Source organism: Triticum aestivum, chromosome 4B (genome assembly GCF_018294505.1).
Source record: "Triticum aestivum cultivar Chinese Spring chromosome 4B, IWGSC CS RefSeq v2.1, whole genome shotgun sequence".
Classification (NCBI taxonomy): Eukaryota; Viridiplantae; Streptophyta; class Magnoliopsida; order Poales; family Poaceae; genus Triticum; species Triticum aestivum.
Window position 1 is genome coordinate 616,816,950 of NC_057804.1, and position 10,776 is coordinate 616,827,725.

Consider the following 10,776-nt stretch of genomic DNA (forward strand, 5'->3'; position numbering starts at 1 on the left):
TAAGATGCACATGCATCTTGAAGCCATTGATGTTGACCTCTGGTATGTCGTCAAGAACGGCGTTCCCAATACTGGTGAAGGTGTCACCCCCACTGATGTCAAGAAGTTCATTCAATTGGACTCTACTTCAAAGAACATCATTTGTGGTCATCTGACCAAAGGACAGTATGGTCGTGTGAGTGCTCTGGAAACGTCGAAGCTAGTCTGGGACTGGCTATCCAAGGTCACTGAAGGCGTCTCAACCTAGAGAGATCAAAGGATCAGTGTTCTTCGCAACCTCTTCAACCGCTTCAAGAGAAACGACAATGAAAATGTCCAGCTCACGTTTGATCGTCTGACTGACATCACAAATGAGCTTCAAGCTCTTGGTGCCACTGAGACCACCAAGCATGAAATCGTCAAGACACTGCTAAGATCACTTGATAGCTCCTTCGACACCCTTGCCCTCATGATACAAGAACGTCCTGACTTCAAGACACTCGATCCGTATGATATACTTGAGAGGCTCAACACACATGAGTTCCAGCTTTCTGAGAAAAGAGATATATATGGTCCCAATTATGGCCGAACTCGCGCCTTGAAGGCAAAAGTGGTTTCCTCATCTGAAGAAGAATCTGACTGCGGTTCTGATGATCCTGAAGACATTGGAAAGGAACTTGCTATGCTTGTGAAGAAGTTTCAGAGGTTCACCAAGAAGAAGGGCTTCAGAAAGTCTTCACGATCCAGCTCCAAGAATGATGAAGCTTCCACCCATGACCACAAGAAGAGAACCTGCCACAAGTGCAAGAAACCTGGTCACTACATATCTGAGTGTCCACAGTGGGACAATGAGAAGAAGAAGAAGAGCAAGGAATATGATTTTGATGACAAGAAGAAGAAGAAATCCTCAAAGTCTTCTTCCAAGTCTTCATCACACAAGAAGAGCTCAGAAGGAAAGGCTCGTGCCTTTGTTGGCAAGGAAATGGATTCAGAGGAGGAGTCTGCTTCTGAGGAGGCGGAGGTGGAATCTGGAGAGGAGTCCGACCCTGGCGTTGCGAGTCTGGCTCTAGCCACAGCCTATGTTGCCAAGTCTATCTTCAACACCGAAGGCAATGACTTCCACACCAACGCTGAAGCTGATGACATGGACAATCCTGCTCCCACCTACTGCTTCATGGCACGCGATGCCAAGGTAAAATCACGCGATGCTTACTTTCAAATATCAAGTGAAGATGACTCTGATTGTGAATCTAAACCTAGCTACAAAACACTTGCTAAAATTGCTACTGAACAACAAAGGGATACGGAACATACTCAAAAACTGTTAGAAAAAAGCGATGACCTGTTGGACGCGGAAATGACACGTTCATAGTCCTCAGTAGAAGACATAAAAAATCTTCATGCTAAGTACCAAGAACTTGAAAGTCTTCATGAGACGCTCTCAACCACATATGAAAAGCTCTCCTATGATTATCTTCAAAGGAAGCAAGAGCTTGAGAAATTGAAAGCGACTCATAAAGACCTTCAAACAGAGAATGAGTCACTTTGCGCTCAACAGATCAGTCCCGCTCAGGATGGATTTGAACCACCGTGTTTAAAATGCATTGAGCATGATAACGCTACATCTGTTGCTGAATGTTCCACTGCTGCTGCTGTGTCATTGTCTTCAACTACTGATGTGGTTACTAACCCCTCTGCGGAGGATACCACTAGTATTGCTGATGAAAATGCTAGGTTGAAGACATTGCTTGAAACAGGGTTGTACAAAAGTTTGAAGGGACATCAAACACTCTGCGATGTCCTCAAAAAGCAGATTCTGAACCGAAACCCTAGGAAAGAGGGTGTTGGGTTCGAGAGGAAAATGAATGCTGATGGTTCCTACTGGAAGCCTGAGCAGTATCCCAAAACCACATGGGTTGCTGCAAATGAACCTTCAGTGGATCCATCCACTTTATCTGGATTTACCTGTGCTAATCCTATTATCATTGATGAATCCTTTGATGCAAACTATAAACTGTTCAAAAATCAAAATGGTGAAGTGTTTGCCAGGTATATTGGTACTAACTACAGGAATGGACCTCCTATGAAGAAGATCTGGGTTCCGAAAAGCTGCCTTGAGAATCTTCCAGTGAATGTCATCATGACACCACCAGTGAAGAAGAAAAACCCCAGACCAAAGGCATCATATGGTCCAACGGCTACTTACGCACACAGGACTCACCTGAGTCACCCTAACGCCAATGTTTTGCAGGGAAATCATACTCAGACTCATGAATATGAGCATGTGTCTTCAAACCGCTATGTTCATAGAACTAAGAAATTTTTTGCTTATTCACATGAGTATCATTCCTCTTCTGCAAGGCTATTTGCTAGGGCTTCAAAGCCGAAATTCTCAGATGCTGCTCATTGCTTCTAAGCCACCCCTGAAAATGTGGGTGGTGAAGAAGAATTAACTCTCTTTTGCAGAATGTGGTCTCTAGCCAGCAATCAATGGCGTCCGATATTATTGCTGGGGACCTAAAACATAAAGGGACGCATGATAAAATGACTTACTATGTATTCCACATATGAATCTCTTATCTGTCATACTGTGTGTTCTAATCTTGATCTAAACTGTGATAATCCTAGTGTGTGTAAAATGCTTATGCTTCACAACATACCTTGTGAAGCCTATCCTCCTAACTGCACTGTAGGGCATGTCACCAAAAGCTTTAGAATGGATTATTGATAGCGGATGCACTAATCATATGACTGGTGATCAAAGTCTTCTCATGGACTCAACCTTATGTCCATCCGACAAGAGTCAAATCACATTTGCTGACACTGGTAAAAGCAAAGTATTGGGTCTAGGTAGAGTTGCAATCTCTAGGGATCAACACATGAATAAAGTGATGCTAGTTGAATCCCTTGGGTTCAACTTAATGCCTGTCTCAATGCTTTGTGACTTAAACATGATTGTGCTATTTGGAAAATATCGTTGCCTTGTACTAGTGGAATATGACAAGTCTCTAGTCTTTGAAGGGTATCGAAAAGATGATCTATACGTGGTAGATTTCTCAGCAGGTCCACAACTTGCCGTATGTCTTCTCACAAAAGCTTCAGAATGCTGGCTCTGGCATCGAAGGCTAGGGCATGCTGGCATGAGGAACTTACACTCACTTGTCAAGGAGAAGCATGTCATTGGCATCGTAGATGACAAGTTCAAGAAGGATCATCTGTGTGGTGCCTGTGAAGCTGGAAAGATGACAAGGGAAAAGCACCCCTCAAAGACAATCATGACAACATCTCAACCCTTCGAGCTGTTACACATGGATTTATTTGGACCTACTCACTACTCCACCCTCACAACAACTGCATGTCTCTATGGCTTCGTCATTGTGGATGACTACTCAAGATACACATGGGTTCATATAATTCTTTACAAGACTGAAGTGCAAGATGTCTTCAGGCGCTTCGCAAGTCGAGCATTGAATAATTATGGCGTGAAGATCAAGCATATCAGAAGTGACAATAGCACTGAATTCAAGAACACAGGACTTGATCTGTCTCTGGATACAATGGGAATCACTCATGAGTTCTCTGCTCCGCACACACCTCAGCAAAATGGCATCGTTGAGCGCAAAAATAGAACCCTCATTGAGATGGCTCGAACAATGCTAGATGAATACAAGACACCAAGAAAGTTCTGGCCTGAAGCTATTGATACAGCCTATCACATCATCAACCATGTCTACATCCATAAGCTTCTGAACAAAACATCCTATGAGCTCCTTACTGGCAAGAAACCAAATGTCAGTTACTTCAGAGTATTTGGAGCTAGATGCTGGATCAAGGATCCCCATCACAAGTCAAAATTTGCACCTAAGGCTCACGAAGGCTTCATGCTTGGCTATGGAAAGGACTCACACTCCTACAGAGTCTTCAACCTCTTTCTCTATAAGATCGTTGAAACTGTGGATGTGAAATTTGATGAAACCAATGGTTCACAAAGAGAAATTCTGCCAAGTACACTAGATGAAGCTCCTCCAAGCGAATCTATCAAGCTGATGGGAACTGGTGAAATCATGCCTTCTGAAGCACAGCCTGAAGAGGAACTTATCATCTCTGCACCAAATCAAACTGAAGACACTGCTCAGACCAAAGACAATCCTCCCAATGATGACAATGATCAGCAAGAGCAAAGTCTTCGTCCTGTTCATCCTCGTGTTGCAAATGAAGTACAAATCAAGAAGATAATTGACAGTATCAACACGCCTGGTCCGCTTACTCGCTCAAGAGCAACACAGTTAGCAAACTTTTGTGGGCACTTTTCCTTTATGTCAATATCAGAACCCAAGAAAGTTGCTGAAGCCTTTATGGAACCTGAATGGATTCAAGCCATGCAAGAAGAACTTCAACAGTTCAAGCTGAATAATGTTTGGGGACTTGTCAAGCGACCTGACCCTCGCAAGCATAACATTATTGGAACAAAATGGATATATCGAAACAAGCAAGATGAGCATGGTCAAGTCGTCAGAAACAAAGCACGTCTTGTGGCTCAAGGATATACTCAAGTTGAAGGAATTGACTTCGATGAAACATTTGCTCCTGTTGCTAGGCTTGAAGCTATTCGCATACTACTAGCCTATGCTAATCATCACAACATCTTGCTATATCAAATGGATGTGAAAAGTGCATTTCTCAATGGCAAGATTGAATAAGAAGTATATGTTGCACAACCACCTGGCTTTGAAGATCCAAAACATCCTGATATGGTGTACAAGCTAAACAAAGCACTGTAGGGCCTCAAACAAGCTCCTCGTGCATGGTATGATACGATCAAAGACTTCTTGAAGAGCAAAGGCTTCAAACCAGGATCCCTCGATCCCACACTCTTCACGAAGACATATGATGGCGAACTGTTTGTGTGCCAAATATATGTGGATGACATTATCTTCGGCTGCACCAACCAGAAGTATAGTGATGAATTTGGATACATGATGCAAGAGCAATATCAAATGTCCATGATGGGTGAGCTGAAGTTCTTCCTTGGTCTTCAAATTCGTCAGCAAAGCAATGTAATCTTCATATCTCAAGAAAAATACCTCAAAGGTTGTCAGAAGAAGTTTGGAATGGAAGACTGCAAAGGCTACACGACGCCAATGCCAGCCAAACACCACCTTTGTCCCGACGACAATGGTAAAGAGTTCGATCAAAAGGTATACCGCTCCATGATTGGTTCTTTACTTTATCTATGTGCATCTAGGCCAGATATTATGCTTAGTGTTTGCATGTGTGCTCGATTTCAAGCGGCACCAAAGGAATCGCATCACTTAGCTGTGAAGCGAATTTTTCGATATTTGGCTTACACCCCAACACTCGGATTATGGTCTCCCAAGGGCTCAAAATTTGATTTGGTTGGATTCTCGGATGCTGATTATGCTGGTGACAAGGTGGATCGCAAGTCTACATCAGGCACATGTCATTTTCTTGGTCGATCACTTGTCTGTTGGTCTTCAAAGAAGTAGAATTGTGTATCACTCTCAACTTCTGAATCTGAATACATTGCTGCTGGATCATGTTGTGCTCAGCTTCTATGGATGAAGCAAACTCTCAAGGACTATGGCATCAACCTGAAACAAGTGCCTCTCTTCCGCGACAATGAAAGTGCCATCAAGATAGCCAATGATCCAGTCCAACACTCGAAGACAAAGCACATTGAAATTCGTCATCACTTTCTCAGAGATCATGTCATGAAGAAAGATACCGATATCATTCACGTCAACACTGAAGAGCAACTGGCAGATATCCTCACAAAGCCCTTGGACGAGAAAAGGTTTTGCAAGTTACGGTGTGAGCTAAATATCTTGGAATCCTCTAATGTCCTGTGATCAGGCACACATCCTAACACTTATGCATGTTGATGACTTAGATGTGCAACACACAAAGTAATGTATATCTTCAATCAATGAAGATTTACACTTTGAGTGTGAATACATTAACATGGAATTTGACTTCGGAGCGCCACGATAATTGTGCACCGTGTCTGGGTCTAATACTTCCTATACGGTGGGTAACGCCACCACAAAATTTCTCCGTTTGAAGTGTTTCTCTCATGGCGTTACTTTTGCAAAGACTTCACATTTGGTTTGTCTTCAGTTTCAATTTATCTTCATGATTTTTTGCGCTATGATGATTTGATTGCATATATATATATACTAGTGTTCTGTCCTCTACAACATTCACTTATAGCTATGTCTTCAAGTTGAATTTTTATTTGAACTAAGTGAATGTGATCGGACCCTAACCTCTCTATGCTTTCTATATCAAACACTATCTATCCAAATCATATGCATTCTATTGAAACTATCGAATGTCTTCTCTGCGTCCTAGTCAGCTGAAGGCAAAGAGACAAACATTAAATCTGTTTTAAATGACTAATCTTTATTGTTGAAATCCAGAGAAGCCGGAACAACTCTCCGACATGCCTGGCGGGCATGGGAACGTGGGACAACTCTGAGTATGTTGCATGCTTGCCACGTGCCCCTCAGATGTGAACCGCCAGGGGCACCAGCGTAATTGCACTGTGCTGCTCACCTACTTATAAATACTTGTCCCCTGCGGTAAAGAAATCCTTCTTCCACCTCCCCACCTCGTCAAAACCCTAGCGCCACTGCTAGCTCTCGACAACGCCGGCGACGAAGCGCTTAGCTGTCGTGACTTCTCCGACGCCGTCCTCACGCCGACCGCGGACATCGTCCTCTCCGCCGTCACCGTAGGTGTCCTCCGTCGCCAAGTTAGGGCATGGTGGGATGAACTACTCTGTCTCCTATTCATCCCATCTAGCAGTTCATCGTGCGGTAATTATAACTCTATTTTTACCACCTTTTTATCTTCAAGATTCATCCTGCTTACCAAAAGTGGTTTCTGCTTATTCGATGTTGGATCTATTATGTCCGCATCTCATACTGCCTAGTCAATTCACTTAGATTTCCTGTCTAGTTTGATTCCTCACTTGTACTTATTCACGGATTGGTACAAATCTGGAACCAACTCACCTATATAAGTGAATGTCTTCGCATCATGAGGTCAATGTCTTCAAACTGATTTATCTTCAAAATCTTCTGAGAATGCATATGACCTCTTCCCCTTCCCTCGCATCTCTAATGCTGTCATAGGTACATGTCCGTGGGAGAATCCCTTGGTTCTCATAGTCTGCATTCGTTTGCAGAATACTTACAGCATCATATCAATTCTCCTGAAGCCAGTTCCTGTTTGACCAGCAAGCGAAAGTCTCTGAAGCCTTTGAACGTATTGAAGCCATTCAGTTTGAAGTTCATGGCTGCAGAAAAATCAGCAAGGAAGGGTGGTAGACAGCGCAGAGAAGATCTGCCTGATGACCTAGCAGAACTGTACAAGACAGATCCTGAAGAGTCATATCATCAGCGCAAGACACGAATCCAATGGATTCGACGCTATTGGGCTGAAGAATGGTTCAAGTACAAATTCGTGACCAAGGAATATGCAGAGAAGAATGCTATCAAGAATCCTTGGGGCGATATTCTCTATCGAGGCCTTCAATCCAAGAACAGAGCTAAAGCTATTGATCAAAACTTCTATCCTTGCATGGTCCGTGGACCTCAGCCTGAGAATGCCGATCCCACATCACTACTATGGTGTCGTGATGATGCTCTCTTCAAGCGCAACTTCCAGCACGCAAAGGCTTCGGCCAAGGAAAACAAGAAGTCATTGGGACTACACTTCAACCCTGGTCCCTCTGCTCCTCGTGCTGACGGCTCCCGTGATGCGGAACCAAATGTTATTGGCCCCTTCTCCAACCTTGATGGCCTCATCACTTACATCTTGGTCCAAGGTGCCAAGGTAGATCATTCAGATAAGGATGCTGACATTGATGAAGCCCCAACTCCTCCTTCGAAGCCATAGAAGCTAAAGAAGCTAAAGGCTTATAAATCATCACCTCCAAAAGCTTTACGCATGAAGCCTCTGGCCACTGCACTTCCTGAACCTAGTGTGCAGTCTGAAGATCAATCCCGTATCTCCAAGAAGACGAAGAAGAAAAAGCAACTTGTCAGGCATACTGATCAAGCCTTGACTCCTGCCGCTATATTGCGTGAAGATCCCATTGATCTGTCCAGTGATGAAGATCTTGCAGATGATGCCCTTGAGCAATTGATAAAAAGCAAGGAAGAAGCAGAAATCTTCAACAACTTGCCTCTCTTTGATGTGGCAATCATTCATAACTTCATTGATGAGTGGTTCGACACTCCCAACCTCAGCTTTGACAATCTGCAGCTTCCCATTGGCCTCAGCGTCGCGTTTAATGGCGCCATTGCTTCTGAGCTAGCTCTTGCTCAGCGCATTGTTGAGCTGAAGAACAAGATTGACTATGAAAAGGCTCAGTTCAAGAAGCATGTGGCCAAGCTAAGTGTTCAAGACGTCAAAAACTTCAAGGTCATGCTACACGAGCTCAAAGAAGCTTTTCTAAAGAAGCGCCAAGAAGCTCAAGGCTCTCGCGAGCGTATGAAGAATTTGGCTGATAAGTGTGTGCTTGCCTACAATGAGGCTGAGAAGCGAAAGTCACTTGGCCGTCCTGGCATTGACCCCAGGATGGCTGCAAAGAAAAAGAAGAAGCTTCCTGCTGACCAGCCTGCACCCTCAAGCCAAGAAGTCCCTCGCATTATCTTCCCAAGTAGCATGACTGGCTCGAAGCCAAAGGTCACCACAATCGCTTCAGAACAGAAGAAGACGAGGGCTGCCGAGGCTGAAGCCCGAAAGAGGAAGAATACTGAAGCCTCTGATGTTGCTCCCTCCAAGAAGAAGCGCAAGACCAAGAAAAATCGGGCTGCTCCCACAGAGCCCCTGGTTGTTGAACCCATCTCAGTGGTTCGACCTGCATCTGAACATTAAGAAAGACAGATGATAGTTCATGAGCTTGCTCCCTCAGAGGCTCATGAAGCTGAAGATATTCCAGCAGCTGAACCCACCGCTGCTGAAGACATTGGTCATGATGACAATGTTGAAGATGATGAAGTTCTTCCTCAGATCGAACACAACGTGGTATCATCGCCTGTTCTTACGAATAGCGAACTCATCAGCATTGGTCGTCCTCCGACGCCAATTGCTCAGGATACATCATGGGCTGATCACCCACAGCAACAAGACTCCCCAAGTACTCCCCAACAACAACAACAAGCTACACCACCCGTGCAAGAAGAAGATGAAGACTTTGAGGCCCAACCAACTCCATCTCCAAAGGCGTTGCCAGCACTTCGCAGGCTTCGCAAAGGACAAAGGCCTCAAGTCCCTTTGTCGAGCATTCCAGAAGGAGAAGTGCAACGCCAACCTGTTGCACGTCAAGTATTTTCTAAACCTACTCCAACTGTGAATGTCTCCATGTCTAAAGCCCAAGCTGCTGAAGACATTCCAGCTGCATCAGCCGAAGAGAATCAAGAAGACGTGCGTGTCCCTACTCCCCCTATTATGGAAGAAGTTGTTCCTGATGTGAACGTGCCAGTGCCCGACCCTCCTGTTCATCAAGAGGAGGCTGGAAATGTTGAAGCTGCCACCACCAATGCCAATGAAGCCAATGACGTTGTCATGGCTGACGCTAATGTGGAGCTTGAACCAACCAGTGTGCCTAAAGCCAATGAGGCCACTGCACCAGAAGATAATGAGGCAACTGCTCCCGAAGCACCTGTTGTGCAGCCTGAAGCCTCAGCTGTTGCCACTGCTCTTGTTCCGCCACCAAGCCTCATACAATTGAGCAAGCATACAGTCATGGTCAGCTAACCACTGTTCGATGGCCCATTCTGGTACCTCCGCCTACTGCCTCTGGACCTCAATTTGATTATCATGTTGAGCATAGGCCTCAGGTTCAGAAGCCCAAGCCAAGACTGCCAAGGTTTCCGGGTACTGCAAACTCACCAGGGTCCTTCAATGCTAATGGATTCAAAAGCCACAATACCTTCTTTGACAGCACCAAGAACCCCTATCCAAACCAAGGATATCATCAGATCGATTCTGGAGCTATCAACGATGAAGCTATTACTCCTGCGTTTTATATGATCAAGGCTGCATTTTCCCACATATGTTCCTCGACACTGAAGCCATTGTTGTACTACCGTGCTTAGAAGAAGCACTTGATTGCTTTCGTGATGCTGGTCTGCTCAACTTTGTGACAGACAAAGAACACTGGAGTGAAGAGCTATTGCTTCAACTCTATGCTACTCTACACATTTGCGGCTACAACAGAGATATCAAGACATGGGTCCTCGAGTGGATGACCGGAAATGTTCATCATGAAGCCAAAGCTCTTGACATCATTGAGCTTATAGGGCTAGCCACTCCTGGAGAGCTATATGAACCTGATTGTCAGCTACACCGCCATGCATTGGAGAGCATCTTCCATAAGCCAAAACCCAACATGAGCCAGATGTTGAGCATGATGAAGCCCTTGCCATCTGACGCTGAATACCCAATAGAGTTCTTTGTTGAAGACCTTGAGTATCTGCCACGCACAATATATCATATTATCAGGCAGACTCTATGGCCTATCAAAGGACATTCATCAGCGGCCAAGCTTGAAGGAGCTATGAAGACTTTGGTCTTCTACATTCTCAATGGCATCAGCTTTAATACTCAAGAATTCTTCATCAGGCAACTTGCTGCTTCTGGATCTGATCTGTTTGGTCTGAAGTTTTATGCTCCATGGGTCATGCGCCTCATCAAGCGACACTCATCTGTCAACTATCAGCCATCTGCTCACAATCATCTGATCTTTTTACCAGAGGTTGATAT